The sequence below is a fragment of the Papio anubis genome, chromosome 1 (genome assembly GCF_008728515.1).
Source record: "Papio anubis isolate 15944 chromosome 1, Panubis1.0, whole genome shotgun sequence".
NCBI lineage: Eukaryota > Metazoa > Chordata > Mammalia > Primates > Cercopithecidae > Papio > Papio anubis.
Window position 1 is genome coordinate 24,220,415 of NC_044976.1, and position 25,934 is coordinate 24,246,348.

Below are 25,934 nucleotides of genomic sequence, written 5' to 3' on the forward strand. Positions count from 1 at the left end.
ATGTGTGCTCTGATACCCCCATTATAACCTTCTGGAGGACAGGGATTATGTGGCCTGTCCATTCTCAGGACATGGCCCGCTGCCTTGTACACAGTACATGGGTTCATGAACATGTCAACAACACAGAAGCACATTTATGCACCAACCAAAAAATCTAGGAGACCTGTTCTATGCCTGACCCTGCAGTGAACTTGCTGCACAGGTTTGAGCAAGGCTACTGCCTTTTCTGGGCCTTCCTTTCCCACTCTGTGAATGAGTAAATGGGACTGTGATCTCTAAAGGGTTCTACTCAGCCATCTCTCCAAGAGAGAAATCTACAAAGCTCTCTATAGGAGAAACCAGCTCAAGATCTAGAGTTCTCTTCATATAAGGTTGTAGTGCATTATGATTAAAACTAGTCCTGCTTGGACCTGGGACAGGTGGCCTGGTATATGCTGGACCCAGTGGAAACCAACCCCTGCCATGGTGGCTAGGCTGAAGCCCTGCCTGATGGGGAGAGTTACACCAGTCAGCACAAACCAATGCAACTAGACCCTTCTGCTCTCAGGAACCACCAACAACCAACACCAGGTGCTCACAGAGAAGGTGGGACCCTGGAACTCAGGTCAAAACCTGGATAGCACTGCACTGAGTTGGAGGCCTAAGGTCCCAGCACACGTCCAGCTATCAGCTGAGATCATTTCCTAAAAATCTTGCTTCCCATGGGGCCTCACAGCAAAGCTCCATCACTGAGTTCATTTACGTGGGCTTCTTCCTTGCAACCCGGAGAGGCAAACCAGTACACACTGATGTACACACCTAAACATGTCCCAAGAAGAACTCCAGGGTGACCAGCAGGCTCCGTTCCCGTAATAAGAAATAGCCATCATGGCCGGGCACAGTGGCTCACGCTTGTAATTCCAGCACTTTGGGAGGCCGAGGCGGGCCGATCACTTGAGGTCAGGAGTTTGAGACCAGCCTGGCCAACTAAAAATACAAAAATTAGCCAGGCATGGTGGCAGGCACCTGTAATCGCAGCTACTCGGAAGGTTGAGGCAGGATAATTGCTTGAACCTGGGAGGCAGAGGTTGCAGTGAGCTAAGATTGCGCCACTGCACCCCATCCTGGGTGACAGACAGAGACTCTGTCTCAAAAAATAAAAAAGAAATAGCCATCAAACTTCCTTCAAGTAACCCGTGCCCCAGCTGTGAACTTCCTTCAAGTAACCCGTGCCTCAGCTGCACTAAATGACTCACATGCTCTTCAAGGCCATTGTGCCTGATGTTTCCTCTGCCCTTTCCCTCCTCCCTCTCTCTTCCATCAGCCCCCTACTCATCCTCCTCTTGTGGGGTCTTCTCTGGCTCCAACTGTTGCTCACTGCCCCCCAACCCCACATTCCACAGCATCTGTGGACACCTCAATGCAGGGCTCCCTGACTGTGGTCATCTCTTTAAAAGACCTCATATCAGCTAGGTGCAGTGGCTTATGCCTGAAATCCCAGCACTTTGGGAGGCCAAGGTGGGAAGATCGCTGAAGCCAGGAGTTCAGGACAAGCCTGGGCAACAGAGCGAGACCCTGTTTCTATAAGATATTTAAAAATTAGCTGGGTGCAGTGGTGCAAGCCTGCATTTCTAGTTACTCAGAGGCTGAGGTGGGAGGATTGCTTGAGCCCTGAGCCCAGGAGTTTGAGACCAATCTGAGCAACACAGGGAGACCCCATCTCTACAAAAAAATTAAAAAAAAAAAAATTAGCCAAGCATGGTGGTAGGCACCCATGGTCCCAGCTGCTCAGGAGGCTGAAGTGGAAGGATCACTTAAGCCTGGAAGGTCAAGGCTGCGGTGAGTTATGATAGCACCACTGCAATCCAGCCTGGGTGACAGATGGAGACCCTGTCTCAAAACAAAACAGAATAAAACAAAAATAAAAGGCCTCCCATCTATGTGTCATAATTATTGGTCTGAATCTGTTTCTCCTCCCTTTGAATTCCTCAAAGCCTGGGGACTTCCTTGCATCACCAGTACCTAACGCAGAGTCTGGTGCAGGGAATGTATTCCACATTTTTCTAGCATTGCGTGAATGAATGAAAGAAATGAAAGAAGCAACCCGAGGGCCACCAGCTCTCAGTTTTGTATGAAGATGTTCAGAATCATGCCTTGGGTTTGTACTGTACTTTCGACATTCTCAAGCTGTTTCTGATATTGCTTGTTTCATTTGATTCGCATCACGCCCAGAAGGTAGGCAGGGAAGGGAACGTGACTCCCTATAGCTGACAAGGACCCCAGACACAGATAGGTACAGTGACCTGCTCAAGGTCACAGGAGAGATGGCAGCAGTTGGTGGAGGATTCCTGCCTCTTTATCTGAGGCTGAGGCCCCCTCCACTGCTCATACGGTTGGCTGTGTCCCCACCCAAATCTCATCTTGAATTGTAGTTCCCATAATTCTCACATGTTTTGGGAGGGACTGGGTGGGAGATAACTGAACCATGGGGGCAGTTTCCCCATACTGTTCTCATGGTAGTGAATAAGTCTCACGAGATCTGATGGTTTTATAAGGGGAGACCCCTTTCGCTTGACTCTCATTTTCTCTCTTGTTCTCCGCCATGTAAGACGTGTCTTTCACTTTCCACCATGATTGTGAGGCCTCCCAAGCCACATGGAACTATGAGTCCATTAAACCTCTTTTACTTTATAAATTACCCAGTCTCGGGTATGTCTTTATCAGCAGCTTGAGAATGGACTAATTAACTGCCTTCATGATGTTCCTGTAAACCTCCCATACAGAAGTTGTATCAGGAAAAGGAAAGAAGCTTTGTCTCCAAGGATCCTTTGACCCACTTGGGGGAACCACTCCTTCTTAGCAAAAGGCCAAATCCACACCCCCAAGGAAGGAAGGAAGCATCTATAACAGTGGATGCCCTGGTCTCACAGCCAGCAAACTGAGCTCTGGTCTTAAGATTTCTACTTTCTAATCATTTGATCTTGGATAGTTTGCTTACTTTCTCTGAGCCTCAGTTTCCTAGAAGTGACAAGTGCCTGCTTCACAGGGCTGATGGGACTTTATGCCCCGTAAAGTATCATATGCATGTGAGGGGAAAGACAAAAATGACCTGGCACACACAAAGCAAAGTATCCGATCCAGGCTTGGATGTGCCCTAGATGGAGCCCAGTGTGCAGAGATCACTGGCACAGCCACAGGGCAGGCAGCCCTCTGTCACACTCTTCCACCTTTCCTTCCACCACACTATTTCCAACTAAGGGAGAGCAGAGTAGAAAGTTTCGCTTCCACCTAAACCTGCAAGAAGGCATTTTCCTAAATTCTTTGACATCATAAAAATGATCTGGGCTGGGCACCAGCCTGGCCAACATGGTGAAACCGCATCCCTACTAAAAATACAAAAATTAGCTGGGCGTGGTGGCAGGCACCTGTAATCCTAGCTTTTTGGGAGGCTGAGGCAGAATTGCTTGAATATGGGAGGTGGAGGTTGCAGTGAGCCAAGATCATGCCACTGCACTCCAGCCTGGGCAACAGAGCAAGACTTCGTCTCTGGGGGAAAAAAAAAAGATCTTCTTACTGGTAGCTTATAGATCCACCAGGATCTGACCAGCCCGCCCACATTACCCTGTGGCCATTTTGCTACTTAGTTTCCCTCCATGGGATGGGTAGGGGGCACATAACCCTGTGGATCTTTATCTTTATCCCTCAGGGCCTGAGACACAATTACTTGTCTGAAGGCCCTAGAAAAAGTCAGACTCCCCTCTTCAGTTACTCATCATCAACTCTTGTGAGGCTTTGAGGAGGATAAAATGAAATCACTGGCTGCCGTGACAATTGACACCCTCTGTCTGCTGGTGTCAGCTGCTATACCACAATTATTTTTTATTATGTTCCCATTATTTAAGGTCATGAGTTCAGTCTCTGTTCTTACACAGTTAACTTTATCCAGAGGTGGGAAGATCTATTCCATAACTGTAGACAGACGGCACCACTCCTTCCAGCCAGCACCACTCCCAAAGTACTGTGTAGTAAATGTTTGCTCGCCTGTCCTATCCACAAGCCAATAAACTCCTCGAAGGCGAGGAATCTGCCTTATTCATACAAGCATTTCCTGTAACTGGCATAATGCTGGCATACTGTGGACATTTAATAATTAGAGCTACTGTGTACTGCACAGTGTGCTAAGCACGTTTTATATATCATCTTGTTTATATATCACCCTCGCAATAATGCTGCCAAGTGGAAATACTATTATTCCTATTTTACAGATGAGGAAACTGAGACTCAGAAAGTCGAAGTAACTTGTCCAGGGTAACACGGCTAGGAAGTAGCAGAATCAGGATTGGATAGAGACTGACTAGCTTCAGAATCTCTTTTCTTACCATTTCTTATAGCTGGCTCAATGCCATCCACCTCCACTGCTGGAAACCAAAAATCCTTTGCTTCAGCTGGGCAGGGGTGGCTCACGCCTGTAATCCCAGCACTTTGGGAGGCCAAGGTGGGCAGCTTGCCTGAGGTCAGGAGTTCAAGACCAGCATGGCCAACATGGTGAAACCCCGTTTCTACTAAAAAATACAAAAATTAGCCAGGCATGGTGGCGGGCACCTGTAATCCCAGCTACTTTGGAGGCTGAGGCAGGACAATCGCTTGAATCCGGGAGGCGGAGGTTGCAGTGAGCTGAGATCGTGCTACTGCATTGCAGCCTGGGCAACGGAGTGAGAGTTTTTCTCAAAAAAGAAAAAAAAAATCCTTTGCTTCACAGTGCCATTTCCGAATGGCTCCAGCTGAGAGGCAGAGGCCAGCTCTGATTCTCTATCCTGTATTCCTGACCCTCTCTGAGGCTCTCACCCTTTCTGTTTTCCTAGTTAACCTCAGTTATTCTCCTGTTTTCCCAACAGCAGAATATAGCATTTTTTTCCCTGGTGCCTTTCCTTACACTTGATGCCTGCAACAGTGGGTGGCAAGGATTTCTTATCACGTGCACAGAGACTAACTGAAAAGGAAAAATTCATAATGATTAAAATGATGAAGCAGATGAGGGACACCTCAGGCTCCAGCCTGTCCTCAGGGGAGCCTCACATCCTAATCTGGACTGTGCCACTGGCTCCCTCCCCAGCGGGGCTCATTTGACTGTCTGTAAAATGATGATAATAATGCTGACCTTTCTCATGGGAAGAAGAAGGAGAGGAGATATGTGGGAGGAGTTAAGGCTTTGGACGGGAGAAGATTAGAGATGAAAAGCACGAGTTTCAGGCTAGTTTCTGAGCATGACATCATTCCTTTCAGGAGTCGAGTCTCTTTTAATTCATGTTTGTGAAGCTGCTTTTTGGAGTTCCTTGAATTCCCCATTTTGCTAATTTTCCACATCCTATAATAAGAGTCAAAGAAGGGGAGACTGAAGTCCAGAGGTTGCTGAGATTCAAGGATTCAAGCCTTTGCCAGGAGATATGAGGGACCCAAAGGCTCACAAAGCTTCCCTCTAGCCCTCACCAAGCAATGAAGAGTGGGGAAAACAAAAGCAGAAATTGTGGTGACAGCCTGGAAGGTGGCTTCGGCTGGCTAGCTCGTGGGTAGGAGAACGCCCTGTTGGAAGACAAACAGGTCACAGGGAGGGAGGCTCACTGGGAGCTCGGGAGGGGTCTTTTGTCACCTGACTATCCCTCCAAGTCCAGGCATGGACTGCTAAAGCAAACACTGTCGACCGAGGACGTGTGGGCTCGGCGAAGATAAAAATGGTATTTAGCAGAAGAGAGAAAAATGTATTCAACTCTCAGTTATGATTTAGACGCAGCCGTGGGCAGCATAGCAATGAGCTCCTTATTTTAAGCAAGCGGCAGAGAGATGAAAATAGATCAAGTGTGTTGAATCAAGCCAGGTTTTTGCAATCAGTGAACTAGATTTAAGACCACACCTTCACCAGGCAGGGAGTAGAGAGAACTATGAGGAGTCTTTCTTAAAAACGAAAACCCTCTGTTTTCAGAGAGGGGTGTTCACACTGCTGCAGAGTGAATTTCATCTAAATCATGGCCAGAGAAGTTCAGACTTCATCTTGGGGCTGGACTCAGGAAGGGAAGGAGAGCTCCAGTCCCTCCCCTTGGGCCTGTGGATCCAACTAAGACCCTTCAAGAACACAGGAACCCTGGCCTGGATGGGCCTTCATGATTATCTAGCAAAAGCTATGACAATGCTTCCCATTTGTATATTTGACACACACACACACACACACACACACACACGTAAAATTTCATTCGGACCTTACAATACCTTTTTTTTTTTTTTTTGATACAAAGTTGCTCTGTTGCCCAGGCTGGAGTGCAATGGCATGATCTCTGCTCACTGCAACCTCTGCCTCCCGGGTTCAAGCGATCCTCCTGTCTCAGCCTCCCGAGTAGCTGGGATTACAGGCGTATGCCACCAAGCCCAGCTAATCTTTGTATTTTTAGTAGAGACGGGGTTTCGCCATGGCCAGGCTGGTGTCAAACTCCTGACCTTGTGATCCACCCACCTCAGCCTCCCAAAGTGCTAGGATTACAGGCATGAGCCACCATGCCTGGCAGAATCTGCGGATTTTCTAAGGGATCACTGCATTGCTTTTTGTCAAAGGCGGCATGTATTTCTGTCAGCTTTCCAGCAGAAAATCAGGAGAGAGGTTCTTCGACATTCACTTATTCACTGAATATTCATTTATTCATTTATTTGCTTATTGTCTGTTTTCATCCCCTTGAACCCAGGCTCCATTAGGGTAAATGTTTTTTGCCAGTATCCCTGGTACCTAGAAGAATGTCTGGAAAATTAGTGAATATTCAGTGAATAAGTGAATGTTGAATAGCCTCTCGCCTGATTTTCTGTTGGAAAGCTGACGGAAACGCATGCCGCTTTTGATAAACAGCAACGCAATGATCTTTTAGAAAACCTGCAGGTTCTAGACTCTGATACAGTGAAAGAGAGTAAACAGGCAGCAGGGCTGCTTTTTGAAAGAAGGGCATTTATAGGAGAAGACGGCATCCAAGCTGCCAAAGTCAGTGAGATGCAGGCACAAGGTGCCAGTTCACAGGTTAGTCTGAGTGCATACACAGACCTGTGAGCAAGAGAAAGCAGGTAACTAGAGATGCTGGCACAGACAGCGGAGTTTAGCCTCTGGGAGGCAGCAACAAAGCCATTCCACAGCTCTGTTTGGCATGGGTTGTGTGCTTGCCACCAATAATTTTTTTTTCTTCATCTAGGAAGATAAAAGGGAAATAAGACTCCCCTTAGTACAAACATCGACTATACCAGAGAACAGATTTACAAATCACTTTATTTATTCATTCATTTATTATTTTTGAGGCAGGGTCTCACTCCGTTGCCCAGGCTGGAGTGCAGTGGCATGATTACAGCACACTACAGCCTCGACCATCCAGGCTCAAGCTATCCTCCTACCTCAGCCTCCCAAGTAGCTGGGACTACAGGCGTGGCACCAACCCCAACTGATTTTTAAAATTTTTTGTAGAGACAGGTTTTAGCACATTGCCTCAAACTCCTGAGCTCAAGCAATCCTCCTGCCTCACCCTCTTAAAGTTCTGGGATTATAGACGTGAGCTACCATGCCAGGCCCAAAGCCACTTTAAAGCAGTATTCTTTAACTTGTCCAAACTGGTAACTTGGGGCAAGATTCTTGACCTCAGTGGGGATTAAATGAGGTAATTAATGCATGTAGTTTAATGCTCACACGATGTTCACTATTAAATTGAGACCCTTTTCTGAAAATGTAGTAAACACTATTTTCTGTCTCTCCAGAAAATACACATTTGATCATATATTCAAAATTTTGCATACAATACCAGAGGAAGAGCCCTGCAGAGGTCTATTGAACTAGGGGTTAAGAACAAGTGCTGGGCCAGGCACAGTGGCTCCCGCCTGTAATCCCAGCACTTTGGGAGGCCAAGGCATGATGTGGATCACTTGAGGTCAGGAGTTCAAGACCAGTCTGGCCAACATGGAGAGACCCCATCTCTACAAAAATACAAAAATTAGCAAGGCGTGGTGGCATGTGCCTGTAATCCCAGCTACTAGGGAGGCTGAGGCAGAAGAATCACTTGAACCTGGGAGGCAGAGGTCGCAGTGAGCTAAGATCACACCACTGCACTGCAGCCTGGGCGATACAACGAGACTCCATCTCAAAAAAAGAAGAACAAGTGCCATGAGACAGACCAGCTTCCAGGCCAACAAGATTGATCTGTAACTCATTGGAACATCTTCACACACCTAAAGGAGCAATGCACTGATGGAACACAGGTTAGCAAACCTCGGAAGCCCAGAAATAGTGTTACAGAGGCAAATATAGGCTGTCCCCATTCAAGCAGTGCTAAGGAGGGGTGCCCTGCCTGAGAACCCACGTGCCTGTCTCTGGTGGCAGTGGTTTAAGTCCTGCTATGGAGATTTGCACAGCAGGGCTTACCCTGGTATCTTTAACACCGGGATCGTGTCACTTAATTTCCCTTGTTTCACATCACAAGTCAATCTTCCAATTAGAATGTGGCTTTGCCTGTGAAGGGCTATAGGGAGAGGAAACTCAGGCTAGGGGCAGGAGTCCTGGACCCTCTGCTTACATTTCTCATTGTAAGTTAGTCGGCCGGCACTCCAGGTTTGTGGAAAACTCTGTGAGTATGTCTAAGCTCTCTTCCTCGGCAGCATGCATATTAGTTTTCTATGCCTGCAAAGCTCCTTGGGTGATGGCCAGGAAACCCTAATGTGCTGAGATTGAGAGCTCTTACTTCTTATTGATTTTTCTTATGAGTAATTTCTCTCATAGGAATCTACCCAAAGGAAAAACTAGAAGTTCAGAAGTACACATGTACTTACAAAAGATGTCCAGTGTAGTGGTTTTTAAGCACCTATTATTATTATTTGTTTGTTTGTTTGTTTTGAGGCAAGGCCTCTCTCTTTCACCCAGGCTGGAGTGCAATGGCTTGATCGCGGCTCACTGCAACCTCCACCTCCTGGGTTCAAGCGATTCTCCTGCCTCAGCCTCCTGAGTAGCTGGGATTATAGGTGTGCACTACCACATTTGGATAATTTTTGTATTTTTAGTAGAGACAGGGTTTTGCCATGTTGGCCAGGCTGGTCTCGAACTCCTGACCTCAAGTGATCTGCCTGTCTCAGTCTCTCAAAGTGCTAGGATTACAGGCGTGAGCCACCTTGCCCGGCCTATTTTTATTATTTTTGAGACAGGGTCTTGCTTTGTTGTCCAGGCTGGAGCTCAGTGGCATGATCACAGCACACTGCAGCCTCGACCTCCTGGGCTCAAGCAATCCTTCCATTTCAGCCCTCTGAGTAGATGGGTCCTGGCTGGGACCACACGCCCATGCCACCATGCCCAGCTAATTTTTAAATTTTTTGTAGAGATGGGGTCTTACTGTGTTGCCCAGGCTGGTCTCAAACTCCTGGGCTTAAGCAATCCTCCTGCCTTGGTATCCCAAAGTGCTGAAATTATAGGTATGAGCCACAGCACATGGCCAAAACTTTTTACTTTGAATTAATTTGTAGATTAACATGCAGTTGTAAGAAATAATATTGGGAGATCCCATATACCCTTCACCCAGTTTTCCTCAAATGTGACATCTTCATAATAACAATCAGATAATTGACATTCATATAATCCACCCACCTTATTCAGATTTCACCACTGTACAAGTATGCATTTGTGTGTGTGTGTGTGTGTGTATTTAGTTCAACCACATTTTATCACATGTAGATTTGTGGAACCACCCCCCCATAGTCATGACAGAGAACAGTTCCATTACAAATAATAATGTTAACTTTTACAGGAAAAAAATAAAAATAACCTCAGCATCCAACATTGGGAAGTTGGTTACATAAATTATGTTACAGTTATAGAGTAAGAAATTTAGTCACATAAATGGTGAATATGTGAACATTAAAAATATTTATAGGCCGAGTGCGGTGGCTCACGCCTGTAATCCCAGCACTTTGGGAGGCCAAGACGGGCGGATCATGAGATCAGGAGATTGAGACCATCCTGGCTAACACGGTGAAACCCCGTCTCTACTAAAAAACACAAAAAACTAGCCGGGCATGGTGGCGGGCGCCTGTAGTCCCAGCTACTCAGGAGGCTGAGGCAGGAGAATGGCATAAACCTGGGAGGCGGAGCTTGCAGTGAGCTGAGATCCCGCCACTGCACTCCAGCCTGGGTGACAGAGTGAGACTCTGTCTCAAAAAAAAAAAAAAAAGATTGTTTAATATGGAAAAATGCTCATGAGGTACACACACACACACACACACACACATATATATATATATTTGACCTGGAGTCTCACTTTGTTGCCCAGGCTAGAGTGCAGTGGCACTGTCTTGGCTCACTGCAACCTCTGCTTCCCAGGTTCAAGTAATTCTCCTGCCTCAGCCTCCGGAGTAGCTGGGATTACAGATGCCCGCCACCATGCCCAGATAATTTTTGTATTTTTGTAGAGATGGGATTTCACCATGTTGGCCAGGCTGCTCTTGAACTCCTGACCTCAAATGATCCACCTGCCTCAGCCTCCCAAAGTGCTGGGATTACAGGCATGAGCCACTGTGCCCAGCCTATATATGATGTATCTTTTTAAAAGTAAGTGCTTAAAAAGATTTGAAAGTATTGATGATAGGATGGCATTTGTGCTTTTCTTTGGTTGTCAGGATAGTTTGTGGTTTTCTTTTGTTTCATATTTTTGTATTTTTCAAAAATTTCTACAATAAGCATCTATTATGACTGAATGTGTTCCCCTGAAATGTATATGTTGAAGCCGTAATGCCTAATGTGATGGTATTCAGAGGTGGGGCCTTTCGGGGGTGATTAGGTTTGGATGAGATCATCAGGCTGGGGACTCTATGATGGGATTAATGTCCTTATAAGAAGAGGAAGAAAGACCAGAGCTCATTCTCTCTCTGCTGTGTGAGGCCATAGCAAGAAGGCAGTCATCTGCAAGCCAGGAAGAGGGCAACTCACCAGAAGCTTCATCAGCCGGCACCTTGATCCTGAACTTCCCAGTCTCCAGAACTAGGAGAAATAAAAGTCTGTTGTTTAAGCCACCCAGTGTCATGTTACGGCAATCCAAACAGACTAAGACAGTCTGTTTCCCAAAGAGCAAGGAAACAGGGGGTGTGAGAGTAAACAGAAGTAGGGGAAAGCCCAAGATAAATCAAAACAAAAACAAAAGAAAAGTAGCTACTCAAGGCTGAGATCCTAAAGTGCCAAGGACAGCTCCCTGGGAGAGGTCATCTCCTTGTTTACATGAAGGGTCCAGGGATCCAAGGGCTGTGCCCTAGCTCTCTTCCCAGCCACCTAAAAGAGCTCAGAGGACGTCCTACAGGCTCTGCAGCTCCTGAGTTTTGAACTGCGGAGAGCAAGAAGGTGAGGGTATCTCTTGGGCCTCACCTTTATTTATTGAAGACAAGGAGGCAAGACAGTGGCAAGGCCTGGGATTGGGGACTGGGGACACAGGCAGTCAGGTCACCCTTGCCACTTCAGATCTGCAATGCAGAAGGGAGAGGAAGGGGGTGTGAAGAGTGAGACAAAGGCTGGGTGGAGCATCTCCTCCATCTAACAACTGCTCAGGCAGCAACCCATGGGAGACAAATAACAGCAGAATCTGGGCCTGGAATCTGTCTTGCCTGTGCCAGGGACCCCTCTGCCAGGAGACTGTGCCCTATCTGATAAACGTAGTGGCCTAGAAGTCAGCTATGTGAGTCTTAGTCCAACTATGCCTCAAAGAAGCTTAGTTTGGGAAACCCAATTTGATAAAAGGAACATTTTGATATGGGAGACATTTTGTTAGAATTGAGTCAAAATACAAAATCACTGTTTTAAAAAAAATTACCAGGCAGGTTATGAAAGTCATACTCAATGCTCACTTACTTGGATGTTCACCCTACCCCGAGTTTCACTGGACTGTTGACTTTGACTCCATTCTCGGTTTGAACTATGCCTCTGATTCACTCTCCACTGCCAATCATCCTTGATTTCCAGAGGTGAGAGCTGGCATTGGGGTGGGGCTCAGAAGGGAAGGGAAGATGTCTGCTTAGCATATGCCACTTGATGACTAAAATATGTTATCAATTTAATAATTTGGTTTTAGGGCAAATGTCCTTCTGAATAGTGTTGTGTCAATGCATTCATAACTGAATGGCTTCTTTAATCTGCTAAAGGTATTCGAAATGCTTTCTAAACAAAGTGAGAGATCCCAGTTTAAAAAAAAGAAAAAAAGAGGTCCCAGAAGGTAAAGAAAAAGGCAACTCCATCCCAGAAGAAATACTCTAGAGTCCTTATGAGGATAAGGGTAGTCTGTGTGCCTGGAATTCTGCCCCTTGGGGGGCTTCTGCCATCCCACATGGTTGTGGTAGACAGTCACAGCACCTTGCCTGCCTTGGCTGTAAAAGGTAGGTCATGGCATAGGTATCTCAGTATCTCTCCTGTCCACATGACTGGTCCAACAGGTGTCTACATAATTCTACAAGAGATTGGGCCTGTGTTAGTCGGTTTTCTTTTGCTGTAACTGAATACCTGAGACTGGGTAATTTATACATGTCGGGAAGTCCAATGTTTAGGGGCTGCATCCAATGAGGACCTTCTTGCTAGTGGGGACCCTCTGCAGAGTCCCAAGGTGGTGCAGAGCTATCATATGGTGAGAGTGCTCACTAGAAATGGCCACAATGGCTTCTATAACAGACCCATTCTTTTTTATTTTTTGAGATGAAGTTTCACTCTCATTGCCCAGGCTGGAATACAATGGCACAGTCTCTGCTTACTGCAACCTCCGCCTCCCAGGTTCAAGTGATTCTCCTACCTCAGCCTCCCGAGTAGCTGGGATTACAGGCACAAGCCATGCCCAGCTAATTTTTGTATTTTTAGTAGAGTCAGGGTTTCGCCATGTTGGCCAGGATGGTCTCGATCTCTTGACCTCATGATCCACCTCGGCCTCCCAAAGTGCTGGGATTATGGTGTGAGCCACTGCGCCTGGCCCAAATCTTCTATTTCTAAAAGTCTTCCAGTGCAAAAGAGATGTATATCTAGGTACCCATACTGGTGAAGTATCTGACCTTTAAGGATAAAGGGACTGGGCTAGGTGGCTCACACCTGTAATCCCAGCACTTTGGGAGGGTGAGGCAGGCAGATCCCCTGAGGTCAGGAGTTTGAGAACAGCCTGGCCAACATGGTGAAACCCAATCTCTACTAAAAATACAAAAATCATCTGGGTGTGGTGGCAGGTGCCTGTACTCCCAGCTACTCAGGAGGCTGAAGCAGGAGAATCACTTGAACCCGGATGGTGGAGGTTGCAGTGAGCCAAGATTGCACCTCTGCACTCCAGCCTGGGGGAATCAAGTGACAGTCTGCTCCCCGCCCCCCCAAAAAAGGATAAAAGTCAGCCATCAAAGTTTCCAGAAATAAAGGACTGAGACACAGACTGCATCAGATCTTTAACCGACAGAACTGCATGCTAGAAGACAAAGGAGTGAGGTCTTCAATATTCTGAGGGAAAAAAAATAGGAATTTGTACCTAGAATCCTCTACTCAGTCAAATTAGCATGTGCAAGCCATGTTGACTGAATTGAATTGGCCGGGGAGATGTGTTCCTTAGGAAGTCTTCTGTGTTAAGAGGGGACCAGGGTGCACAATGAGGCCTGATAGGTGATACACAGAAGAGAAGTAAAACTAACAAACCTGAGGAATAGATCCAGCTGCTCTCAGCAGGCAGGAGGGAGAGGATGCTGGAGGAGCTTGCACAGGCGTACAGGGAAGGTTCCTTAGAGGAGAGTCAGCAGCAACGCTGGAACAGAGGGGAAGAACAGACTTGGTGGAGAGAAGGGGTGAAAGGGCATTTAAGAGACTGCAGGCAGGACAGGAGGCTCATGCCTGTAATCCCAGCACTTGTGGAGGCTGAGGCTGGAGGATTGCTTGAAGCCAGGAGTTCCAGGCCAGCCTGGGCAACATAGCGAGACCCTATCTCTATCAAAAAAAAAAAAAAAAAAAAAAAAAGCTGGATGTGGTGGTGCATGCCTATAGTCTTAGCTACTCAAGAGGCTGAGGTAGGAGGATCACCTGAGCCCAAAAGTTCAAGGCTTCAGTGATTAGAAAAGAGACTATATGACAAAAAAATAAGTATATTTATCATGAATTAAGACTGTGTGAAAATAAATGTAGATACTGGTCTTGTGTCATCTAGGTTACTTGAATAAAAAAAAATGAAAAAATCCTGTCCACCTTCAGCAAAGGAAAAGTGGCCCTTCCTCTACTAGTGGTCAGTGTAACCCCTTAGAACTAGTAATAACCAACCCTCTTAATCCTCGCTAGAAAAAAGAGAACGTATAACCCTAAAAATTGATGGAGCTGGACTCAATCTTCAAGTAAATATCGTGGTTTGAGAAAAATATTTAAACACTCTCCTGAGCGAGTATTTCAAACCTTCTATGATGAACTGAATGTGCCAGTACCAGAAATTCCAGGAAAAACAAGAAATTGGTTTTTGCAATTAGCCGAGCATATAGCCCAGTCTCTCAATGTCACTTCATGTTATGTATCAGCACAAGTGTACTATATGAATCATTATCAATCTATGGCACAGGAAGACATAAGTAGCGAAAATAAGAGTGAGAACTCCCACTAATAAAAAGTGAGAGTCTCAAAGGGGGGAAATGAGAGAAGAGAGACAGACCCTCTCATATTGTTTTATATTGTTTTATACTCAGAAAAGGAAAGAGAAGTGAAACTAAAGGCAGGTAGCCTGGCGTCTAGGAACCAGACCTGAAACCAAGGAACCAGACCTGAAACCAGACCTGGGCCTGCCTGATCTAATCCTAGTAGTTAAAGATCGACCCCTGACCTAACCGGTTATGTTACCTATAGATTCCAGACATTGTATAGAAAAGACATTGTGAAACTTCCTGGTCTGTTCTGTTTCACTCTGACCACCGGTGCATGCAGCCCCGTCACATACCCTCTGCTTGCTCAATCCATCACATGCAGACCTCCTTAGAGTTGTCAGCCCTTAAAAGGGACAGGAATTGCTCACTCAGGGAGCTCAGCTCTTGAGACAGGAAGGAGTCTTTCCGATGTTCCCAGCCAAATAAACCCCTTCCTTCTTTAACTCGGTGTCTAAGGAGTTTTGTCTGTGGCTGGTTCTGCTACACTGTGATTGCACCACTGCACTCCAGCCTGGGCAACAGAGAGAGACCCTGTCTCTTAAAAGAGCGTAAGGGCCGGGTGCGGTGGCTCAAGCCTGTAATCCCGGCACTTTGGGAGGCCGAGACGGGTGGATCACAAGGTCAGGAGATCGAGACCATCCTGGCTAACATGGTGAAACCCCATCTCTACTAAAAAAAATACAAAAAACTAGCCGGGTGAGGTGGCGGGCGCCTATAGTCCCAGCTACTCGGGAGGTTGAGGCAGGAGAATGGCATAAACCTGGGAGGCGGAGCTTGCAGTGAGCTGAGATCCGGCCAGCCTGGGCGACAGAGCGCGACTCCGTCTCAAAAAAAAAAAAAAAAAAAAGAGCGTAAGTAAAAAATGAGCTGTGCAAAAATATGCCTGTAATCCCAGCACTTTGGGAGGCTGAGGTGGGATCACTTGAGCCCAGGAGTTTGAGACCAGCCTGAGCAACATGGCAAAATCCTGTCTCTACAAAAAAAAAAAAAAAAAGAAAAAAAAAATTGGCTGGGTGTGGTGGCACACCCCTGTAGTCCCAGCTACTCAGGGGGCTGAGGTGGGATGATTGCTTGAGCCCAAGAGGTTAAGGCTGCAGTGAGCTGTGATCTTGCCACTGCACTACAGCCTGGGTGACAGAGTGAGACCCTGTTTCAAAAAGAGAGATAGAGAGAGAGACACTATGGCCTATTCCAAAGCTCAAAAGCAGGAGAGAATCCTCAAGCACTGGGAGAAGATAGGTATGCATGGCAGAAAAGAATGGAAGCTAGAGGATAATCAGAGAAAAATAGGCTGCTGGCTGTGAGTGGTGGCTCACGCCTGTAATCCCAGCACTTTGGGAGGCCAAGGCGGGCAGATCATGAGGTCAGGAGTTCAAGACCAGCCTGGCCAACATGGCAAAACCTCATCTCTACTAAAAATACAGAAATTAGCCGAGTGTGGTGGCATGCCCCTATAGTCCCAGCTACTCGGGAAGCTGAGGCAGGAGAATCACTTGGGAGGTGGAGGTTGCAGTGAGCCGAGACCATGCCATTGCACTCCAGCCCGCAACAGAGCATGACTGTCTCAAAAAAAAAAAAAAAAAAAAAAAAAGGCTGCTGAAGTGAAAATGACTCATGCCTCAGTAGCTTCAATCCTAAAATCAGGATACTGATAGTACCTACGTCAGAAAGCTGTTAGTAAAATTACATGAAATAATATCTCTAAGGCACTTAGCTTAATGCTGGGAACAAGTGAAATTCAGTAAGTATTAGCTCTTGTTAGATAAGTTGTCCCAAATCACAGCTAGTAAGTGTTTAACTAGGATTTGAATAGAATAGCTTTTTGACTCCAAAGCCCAGCTGGCCTCTTTATGACTGTGCTCTAGTAAGTAATAACTATCGTTTACTGAGCACAGCACTCCGTGGTCTACAACAGTTATCTCATTTAATGCTTATCACCTCCCTGAGCTGAGCACAGCTAACTCACACAACAGGAAATCGAGGGTTGTTTCACTCCCTTGCCCAGGTTCACCTGCCCGGCTCCAGTGCCTTCTTCCCAACAGCACATTGGAGTCAGGAGGTTTGGGTCCCAGCCCCACATCTGCCACAGATCAACCTGCATCACTGAGCCTCAGTTTCCTCATTTTTTAAATAACAGGGGCTGGGGCTGGGGGCTTTCTCTGTTTTTGTTTTTGTTTTTTTTTAGATGGAGTCTCACTCTGTTGCCCAGGCTGGAATGTAGTGACAAGATTTCCACTCACTGCAACCTCTGCCTCCCGAGTTCAAGTGATTCTCCTGCCTCAGCCTCCCGAGTATTTGGGATTACAGGTGTGCGCCCCCACACCTGCCTAACTTTTGTATTTTTAGTAGAAAGTCGGGGTTTCGACATACTGGGCAGGCGGGTCTTGACCTCCTGACCTCAAGCGGTCCGCCTGACTTGGCCTTCCAAAGTTCTGGGATTACAGGCATGAGCCACTGCACCCAGCCAATCTCTAGGGTCTCTCTAGGCTCTACTGTTCTAGGAGGGTGTATTCAATGAAATCAGACAGTGCTCCAGGTAGGAGAGAGGGATCCTGAGTCAGACAGGATCCCCGTCCCCGTCTGACTGCACAACATCAACCAACAGAGATCCAGAGGTGCTGAGGGTGGAGTCCAGTCTCTAAAGCATTAGTCATCATCTGCTCCCACTCCCCAGGGACCAGCAGGGATGCTGATCCAATTATGCCGAATTGATGAGGGACCTCCAGGGTGATGAAAAAGAGAGGAGATGTCAGAGGACACAATGGGAGATCTGAATAATTCAGCCTGGTGAACAGAAGCCAGGAAGGACCTGCCTTCAAGTCTCCAGTGAGTCTGGGGGCTGGCAGGGTGATAACAAGAGACCAAGGCTCAGAGTACTGGGCCCTGGTTCCTAGGCTTGGCTCTAACACTAAAAGCATATGATCTTTGTTTGACAAGTTATTTCACTTCTCCAGTCTTCAGTTTCCACATCGAAAAAATCAGGGAAGGCTGGGCGCAGTGGCTTACGTCTGTAATTGCAGCACTTTGGGAGGCCGAGGAGGGCGGATCGCTTGAGGTCAGGAGTTCGAGACCAGCCTTGCCAACATGGTGAAACCCCGTCTCTACTAAAAATACAAAAATTAGCCAGGTGTGGTGGCGGGTACCTGTAATTCCAGCTACTCGGGAGGCTGAGGTAGGAGAATTGGTTGAACCCAGGAGGCGGAGATTGCAGTGAGCCGAGATTATGCCACTGCACTCCAGCCTGGGCAACAGAGCCAGACTCCGTCTCAAAAAAAACAAAAACAAAAACAAAAACCACCAGGGAAAATTTTTAAAACCCACCAATTTATATAAAGATGTGTAATATTATAGCTAAAAACTAGAAGTGGGAAGAACTGCTAAGTGGGCTTGGGAGCACGAAGTTGATGCAACAGAATCTTGAAATGCTATTTAGAAAGTAGAATAACTAACATTTACTGAGCACTAACTACATGTCAGGCACTTGGCAGACAGAGAGAGGTCTTTACATGCATAAGCTCGTTTAATATCCTCAAGGGTCTTCTGAGGTAGGTATTATTATCACATTCTTCCTTTTTTTCCTTTTTGAGATGGAGTTTTGCTCTGTCGCCAAGGCTGCAGCACAGTGGTGAGATCTCAGCTCACTGCAACCTCTGCCTCCTGGGTTCAAGTTATTCTCCTGTCTCAACTTCCCGTGTAGCTGGGACTACAGGTGTGCACCACCATGCCCAGCTAATTTTTGTATTTTTACTAGAGATAGGATTTCACCATGTTGGCCAGGCTGGTCTCAAACTCCTGGCCTCAGGTGATCTGCCTGCCTTGGCCTCCCAAAGTGTTGGGATTACAGGCCTGAGCCACTGTGCCTGGCTCTCACCATTTTTTCAGATGAGTTCACTGAGGCCATGAGAAGTTAAGTCACCTAATTAGTTTATACTTGATGACGTCAGGACTCAAGTTCAAAGGTCCATCTAACTCCAAAGCTCACACTGCAAACCTTTACTTATACACTAGTGTTGAAGACTGTTGGATGTAAGGACTATAAGAAACAGAGATGTAGGCCAGGCGTGGTGGCTCATCCCTGTAACCCCAGCACTTTGGGAGGCCGAGGCTGGTGAATTGCTTGAGTCCAGGAGTTTGAGACCAGCCTGCACAGCATGGCAAAACCCCATCTCTTACAAAAAATACAAAAATTGGCTGTGTGCGGTGGCTCACACCTGTAATCCCAGCACTTCGGGGAACTGGGGCAGGAGGACTGCTTGAGCCCAGGAGTTAAAGACCAGTTTGGGCAACATGGCAAGACCCTGTCTTTAAAAAAACCCACAAAACAAAAAAATACAAAAATTAGCCAGGCATGGTGGTAAGTGCCTGTAGTCCCAGCTACTAGGGAGGCAGAGGAGGTGGAGAGATCAATTAAGCCCATGAGCTTGAGGCTGCAGTGAACTGAGATCGTGCACCACTGCACTGCACTCCAGCCTGGGCCACAGAGCAAGACCCTGTCAAAAAAAAAAAAAAAAAGGGAGCAGCGGATTAGCCTGTACAGGGCAAAATGGAGCTCGAGGCCATGAGCAGATACACCAGCCCAGTGAACCCGGCTGTCCTCCCCCATCTGACTGTGGTGCTTTTGGCCATCGGCATGTTCTTCACCGCCTGGTTCTTCATTTACGAGGTCACCTCTACCAAGTACACTCGTGATATCTAAAAGAGCTCCTCATCTCTTTGGTGGCCTCACTCTTCATGGGCTTTGGAGTCCTCTTCCTGCTGCTCTGGGTTCGCATCTACGTGTGAGCGCCCAAGGGTAACAACCAGATGGCTTTACTGAACCCTTGCTTTTGTAAATTACTTTTTTTTACTGTTGCTGGAAGTGTCCCACCTGCTGCTCATAATAAAGGCAGATGTATGGCAAAAAAAAAAAAAAAAAAGGAAGGAAATAGAGAAGCGCATATATGTAACAGTGTTAAGCGGGAAATAAACCTCCAGAGTGATCGTGGGCCGGGTGTAGTGGCTCACGCCTGTAATCCCAGCAGTTTGGGAGGCTGAGACAGGCAAATCACTTGAGGCCAAGAGTTCCAGACCAGCCTAGCCAACACGGCAAAACCCCGTCTCCACCAAAAATATAAAAATTAGCCAGGTGTGGTGGCGGGCGCCTGTAATCCCAGCTACTTGGGAGGCTGAGGCAGGAGAATCACTTGAACCCAGGCAGTGGAGGTTGGAGTGAGCCGAGATAGTGCCACTGCACTCCAGCCTGGATGACAGAGGGAGGCCCCATCTCAAAAAAAGGACCAACAACAAGAACAAAAATCAGAGTGATTGTGATAACATAAGAATGTTGGTGTCAACATTAGATTTGGACATTTGTAAGTAATAGGCAATTTAGGACACTGGGAACTCACAGCCTAGATATTTATGCCTAACTTTTTTTTTTTTTTTTTTGAGATGGAGTTGCGCTCTTGTTGCCCAGGCTGGAGTGCAATGGTGTGATCTCGGCTCACCGCAACCTTCGCCTCCTGGGTTCTAGCAATTCTCCTGCCTCAGCCTCCTGACTAGCTGGGATTATAGGCATGCACCACCACGCCCCACTAATTTTGTATTTTTAGTAGAGACAGGGTTTCACCATGTTGGTCAGGCTGGTGTCAAACTCCTGATCTCAGGTGATCTGCCCGTCTCGGTCTCCCAAAGTGCTGGGATTACAGGTGTGAGCCACCCTATGCACCACCCACAGCACCTGGCCCTATGATTGACTTTTTGGTAGTAGAGATGATGATATCTGAGTAAGCACCGATGATAGGGCCTTTCTAGTCCTAATACAGAACTTTCTAGATAAGCAGACAAGGAAGGCACAGCTGCCCTTCTTCACCACTGGGAAGACTGGAAATCTGACCACACAGCTCCTGCCTCAAGCTTTTCAGTCACTTCATATTGCCTACAGCTCTGGTTCTCAACCTTGACTGTAGATTGGAATCACTTGAGAAACTTTACAAATGGCTGATGTCTGAGTTTATTCCCAGCTATGGCCGTAGCTTTGGCATGGGGAGTTTTGAAATCTCTTCAAGAGATTACAATGTGTAGCAACATTTGAAAGCCACTGGCCTAGAGGATAAAGGCACTTAGCATAGAAGGCCCCCTCTGATTTCTTTAGCATGCTCTCCTATATGTTTTATTCTACAATCCAGTTACAATGTCCTGAACATGCAGCACCTTGCCTTTTACATGCCTTTACCTTATTTCTTCTGCCTGGATTGCCTTTCTTCCCCCTCATCCATCCGGAAAACTCCATTCATCTTCAATACTGTGGCAAGCCAGCCTCCAAGATGGCCCCAGTCATCGTTACCTCCTGGTTTTCATGTTCCTGTATAATGCTCTACTGCACTGAATAGGGCTGACTTGTGTAATAATGTAATATTGTAGAAACGATGATGGAGTGTGACTTCTGAGGATGGGTTTTTACAATTATTTATTTATTTATTTATTTATTTATTTTTTCAAGACAGTGTCTCACTCTGTTGCCCAGGCTGAAGTGCAGTGGCACGATTTTGGCTTACTGCAACCTCCGCCTCCCAGGTTCAAGTGATTCTCCTGCCTCAGCCTCCTGAGTAGTTGGGACTACAGGCGCGTGCCACCATGCCTGGCTAATGTTTTTTTTTTTTGTATTTTTTGGTAGAGACGGGGTTTCACCACATTGGCCTGGCTGGTCTTGAATTCCTGACCTTGTGATCCACCTGCCTCAGCCTCCCAAAGTGCTGGGATTACAGGTGTGGGCCACCGCGCTCGGCATGAGGATGGGTTATAAAAGAAACTGTAGCTTCCATCTAACTCTCTCTTGGATCCTCTGCTTTGGCAGAAGCTATCTGCCAAGTCTTGAGCATTAGCCCTGTGGAGAGCTCCACATAGTGAGGAACTGAGGCCTTTTGCCAACAGCCACGTGAATGCACCATCTTGGAAATGGATCCTCCAGCCCCACTCAAGCCTTTGGATGCCAGCTGATGTCTTGACTGCAGCCTCACAAGAGACTTCAGGTGGAACCACCCAACTATGCCACTCCCGAATTCCTGAGCCATAGACAATGTGAGATGTTTGTTGTTCTTTTTTTTTTTTCTTTTTTTTTTTTTTTGAGACGGAGTCTCGCTCTGTCGCCCGGGCTGGAGTGCAGTGGCCGGATCTCAGCTCACTGCAAGCTCCGCCTCCCGGGTTCACGCCATTCTCCGGCCTCAGCCTCCCGAGTAGCTGGGACTACAGACGCCCGCCACCTCGCCCGGCTAGTTTTTTTGTATTTCTTAATAGAGACGGGGTTTCACCATGTTAGCCAGGATGGTCTCGATCTCCTGACCTCGTGATCCGCCCGTCTCGGCCTCCCAAAGTGCTGGGATTACAGGCTTGAGCCACCGCGCCCGGCCGATGTTTGTTGTTCTAAGCTGTTAACATTTTGGAATAATTTCTTAGGCAGTAATAGATAGTAAATAAACAAACCACATTCAAGTATATAACACTCTGTGAAGCCTTCTTAGCCCTCTCCCCTGCTGAACTGAACTGAACACCCTGTGCCACTTATGAGCCATACACATCCCCTATTATAGCACTCATCACATGAGCCCTAACTGTTGACTTGCCCTTCTTGCCCTTAGGTTCAATTCCACAAGGACAGGGCTGGCCATAGTGCAGGCATCAGTGTGCTTGTAGAATATAGGAACGTGCATGAGAACTGCCATCTGAGTCATTTCCTATAGGCCTTCTAGCCCAGGCTGCTTCTTATACAAAAGCTTCAAAAGCTGCGCATGGTGGCACACACCTGTAGTTCCAGCCACTTGGAAGGCTGAGGCAGGAGGACCACATGAGCACAGGAGTTTGAGGCTGCGGTGAGCTGTGATTGTGCTCCTGCACTCCAGCCTGGGCAACAGAATAAGATCCCATCTCTTAAAAAAAAGACCCAAAACTCCATGGTACAGTTACCAGAAATCATGGATGTCATGGTGAAAGGGTGGGTCCTGAGGATTTTCTTAATAATCCAACAAAACCCTGGCATCCATGGATGTATCTAGAACACTAGACTACAAGTCAGAAGATCTGGATTTTAATTTAAATCTGCCAACTACCTGCTGAATTTCTTTGAGCTCTGGTTTTCTCATGGACCAAATAACTTAAGGCCTCTTCCAATTCTAAAATTTAATGATTCTGTATTTTCAGCTAGCAATTACTCTTATTTCATAAAATAGGCTAGTAGGCCAGGTGCAGTGGCTTATGCATGTAATCCCAGCACTTGGGGAGGCCAAGGCGGGCAGATCACGAAGTCAGCAGTTCAAGACCAGCCTGGCCAACATGGTGGAACCCCGACTCTACTAAAAATACAAAAATTAGCCAGGCGTGGTGGTGGGCACCTGTAATCCCAGCTACTTGGGAGCCTGAGGCAGGAGAATCGCTTGAACCTGGGGGGCAAAGTTTGCAGGGAGCTGAGACCACACCATTGAACTTCAGCCTGGGTGACAGAGCAAGACTCCATGTCAAAAAAAAAGAAAAGAAAATAGACTAGTAGGCTTATATCATAGCAAGGATTCTCAACTTCACTGTGTATTAGGAAGTAATATTCCTGGAACTTACACACACGTACACACCTGGGCCCCCCTTCAGACCTTCTGAATCAGCATCTCTGGATCTCTAGAGTCATGACCAGGGTATCTGTATCTTTATTTTTATTTTATTTATTTATTTGAGATGGAGTCTTGCTCTGTTACCCAGGCTGAAGTGTAGTGGCATGATCTTGGCTCACTATAACCTCTATCTCCTGGGGTCAAGTGATTCTACTGCCTCAGCCTCCTGAGTAGCTGGGATTACAGGCGCGCATCACCACACCCGGCTACTTTTTGTATTTTTAGTAGTATTTTTAGGGGTTTTACCATGTTGGCCAGGCTGGTTTCAAACTCCTGACCGCGAATGATCCACTCGCCTTGGTCTCCTAAAATGCTGGGATCACAGGCATGAGCCACTGTGCCTGGCCTGTATTTTTATACAGTTCCCAAGTGATTTGGATGTGCATCTAGAGCTGAGAATCACTAATCTACAATATTTAGTCTAGAGATTTAAAAAAATTTTTCTGCCAGCTGGTTGGCTCTGCAGTTTACAGGGTACAGTACTAATGGGTTTGTCCCCTGAATTGTTCACTTTATACAAGGTGTATGAATGAATGGAGCCCATGTTTACTGCTAGAAAAACAATTCAAGGTGTACATTTTACTGTCAGAACTCAGTCTGGTCTTCAATTAAAACGGGTCTTGGACCTAACTGCTTAGTGCATTTAGCTGGATATCAAGTTGTGGGCTACTTTAGCCTACCTAAGGTCAAGAATTGTGAGATAGTAATGACCAGGAGTTAAGAGCACTGACTCTGGGCCCGGCACAGTGGCTCACACCTGTAATCCTAGCACTTTGGGAGGCTGAGGCAGGCAGATCACCTGAGGCCAGGAGTTTGAGACCAGCCTGGCCAACATGGTGAAACCCCATCTCTACTAAAAATACAAAAATGAGCTTGGCATGGTGGAGTGCGCCTGTAGTCCCAGCTACTTGGGAGGCTGAAGCATGAGAATTGCTTGAACCTGGGAGGTGGAGTTTGCAGTGAGCAGAGATCACGCCACTGCAATTCAGCCTGGGCGACAGAGTGAGACTCTGTCTCAAAAAAAAAAAAACCCCAAAATCCCCACTGACTTTGGAGCCAAACCACTTGGGTTCAAATACTGGTTCTAGCACTTACATGCTGGGTGACTTGGCTAGGCTAGAAATCTTTCTGAACCTCACCTTCATGATCTACAAAACGAGGCTAACACGCACTCTCTTACTGGAATGTTGTTAGGATTAAATGATACAATGCAGGGTATCTGGCCAGAATAAGTGCTCGTTAAGAAGTAGCACATTAGGACAAAACAAAAATATGGCACTTTTTATACTTAACAGCAACGTATACATGTCTAGTGCTTTGACATCTTACATTAAGCCCATCCCTAATCCCACCCAAAAAATTCTGAGGTGGGCAAGGTAGACGCCAGTGACCCCATTTTGCAGAAAAAGAAACAAAGGCTCAGAAAGATTCACTGGCTCCAGATCAAACAACAAAAGAAAAATGTCAGAGTCTGGATTCAAACCTGGGTGTGATTCCATGAAGATGAATAATTATATATACACACTTGGCAGGCTGAGCATCTCGGGGCCATCTGGCTTAACAGGCTGAAGAGGACTGTATTTCTGATCAGCTTCTTTTTTTAGATGAAAGCAAGATGGGAAAAATAAGCTGGCAAACTCTGCGTTCCCTCATTTTCAACACTGGTGTGATTTGTGCTCAGTTCTGCACTCCTTCTAACTCCCAAATGCTACTTGTCTGTGCAACTTAGAAGTTTGCTCCAGCTGCCTTGGCTGTGCCGCTGCTGGCTCTGCCCTGGCCCCACAGCTGGGACCTGGGAAAACCAAAAGAAAAGGAAGCAGAGGCAGCTGGAGATGTCAGAGGGCTGGGTGAGCTCCAGCTGTTCCCAAGTCTGTCTGGGGAACGAGAGCTGATGGGGAGCCGGGGCCAGGGATCTCTGTCCCCCATGTCAGTCAACAGGAGGATGCTCTTTCCTGTCCAACAGATGGGCCCTGCTCCTGGAATAATGTGATAAAGGGCAATACTAAATCTGGCGCAGACTGAATTTCTCTTGGGGAACAGGAGGCCAAGAGATCAAATGTTAGTCGAATTTAATCAAGAAGGCTTTCATGGAAGAGGGGGGATTAGAAATGGGCCTAAAGCATTAGCAAGATTTGGACGTGCAGAAAGGAGGTGGGGAAGCTCCGCAGGCAAGAAAAACCTCAGGAGAGCTGGGCGTGGTGGCTCATGCCTATAATACCAGCACTTTGGGAGGCCGAGGTAGGCGGATCACTTGACGTCAGGCATTTGAGACCAGCCTGGCCAACATGGTGAAACCCCATCTCTACTAAAATACAAAAATTAGCCGGGTGTGTTGGTGAGCTCCTGTAATTCCAGCTACTCGGGAGGCTGAGGCAGGAGAATCACTTGAACCTGAGAGGTGGAGGTTGCAGTGAGCTGAGATCGCACCACTGCACTCCAGCCTGGGTGACATTTTGTTTGGGGAATGGGTGGGTAAATGAAGGGCACTGTGGGAAGAGTGCACATTAAGAAGTAGAAGACAGGCCGGGTGCGGTGGCTCACGCCTGTAATCCCAGCACTTTGGGAGGCCAAGGAGGGCAGATCAAAAGGTCAGGAGATCGAGACCATCCTGGCAAACACGGTGAAACCCCGTCTCTACTAAAAATA

General features: G+C 46.9%; 1 protein-coding gene and 1 pseudogene across 8 annotated transcripts in view; one reads left to right on the forward strand and one right to left on the reverse strand.

Moving 5' to 3' along the window:
• The window catches only part of PAFAH2 (platelet activating factor acetylhydrolase 2), a 75,026-nt gene that overhangs the window by 625 nt on the left and 48,467 nt on the right, over nucleotides 1-25,934 (reverse strand). Inside the window, exons 12-16 of one of the 7 annotated variants that reach the window (XR_644436.4) lie at nucleotides 13,673-13,778; nucleotides 11,870-12,461; nucleotides 11,390-11,484; nucleotides 10,961-11,011; nucleotides 6,942-7,195 (exon numbers count right to left, since the gene is read on the reverse strand). The gene's annotated coding sequence lies outside the window, so the exon portion shown is untranslated. Of the gene's footprint in view, nucleotides 1-6,941; nucleotides 7,196-10,956; nucleotides 11,012-11,389; nucleotides 11,485-11,869; nucleotides 12,462-13,672; nucleotides 13,779-25,934 lie in introns of those variants that run through there. The other 6 variants (XR_001902289.3, XR_644438.4, XR_004183372.1 and 3 more) reach the window with 6 other exon arrangements.
• On the forward strand, nucleotides 19,169-19,568 carry LOC101008193 (annotated as a pseudogene). The gene has a single exon (XR_159607.4). The product of XR_159607.4 is annotated as a transmembrane protein 258 pseudogene (transcript).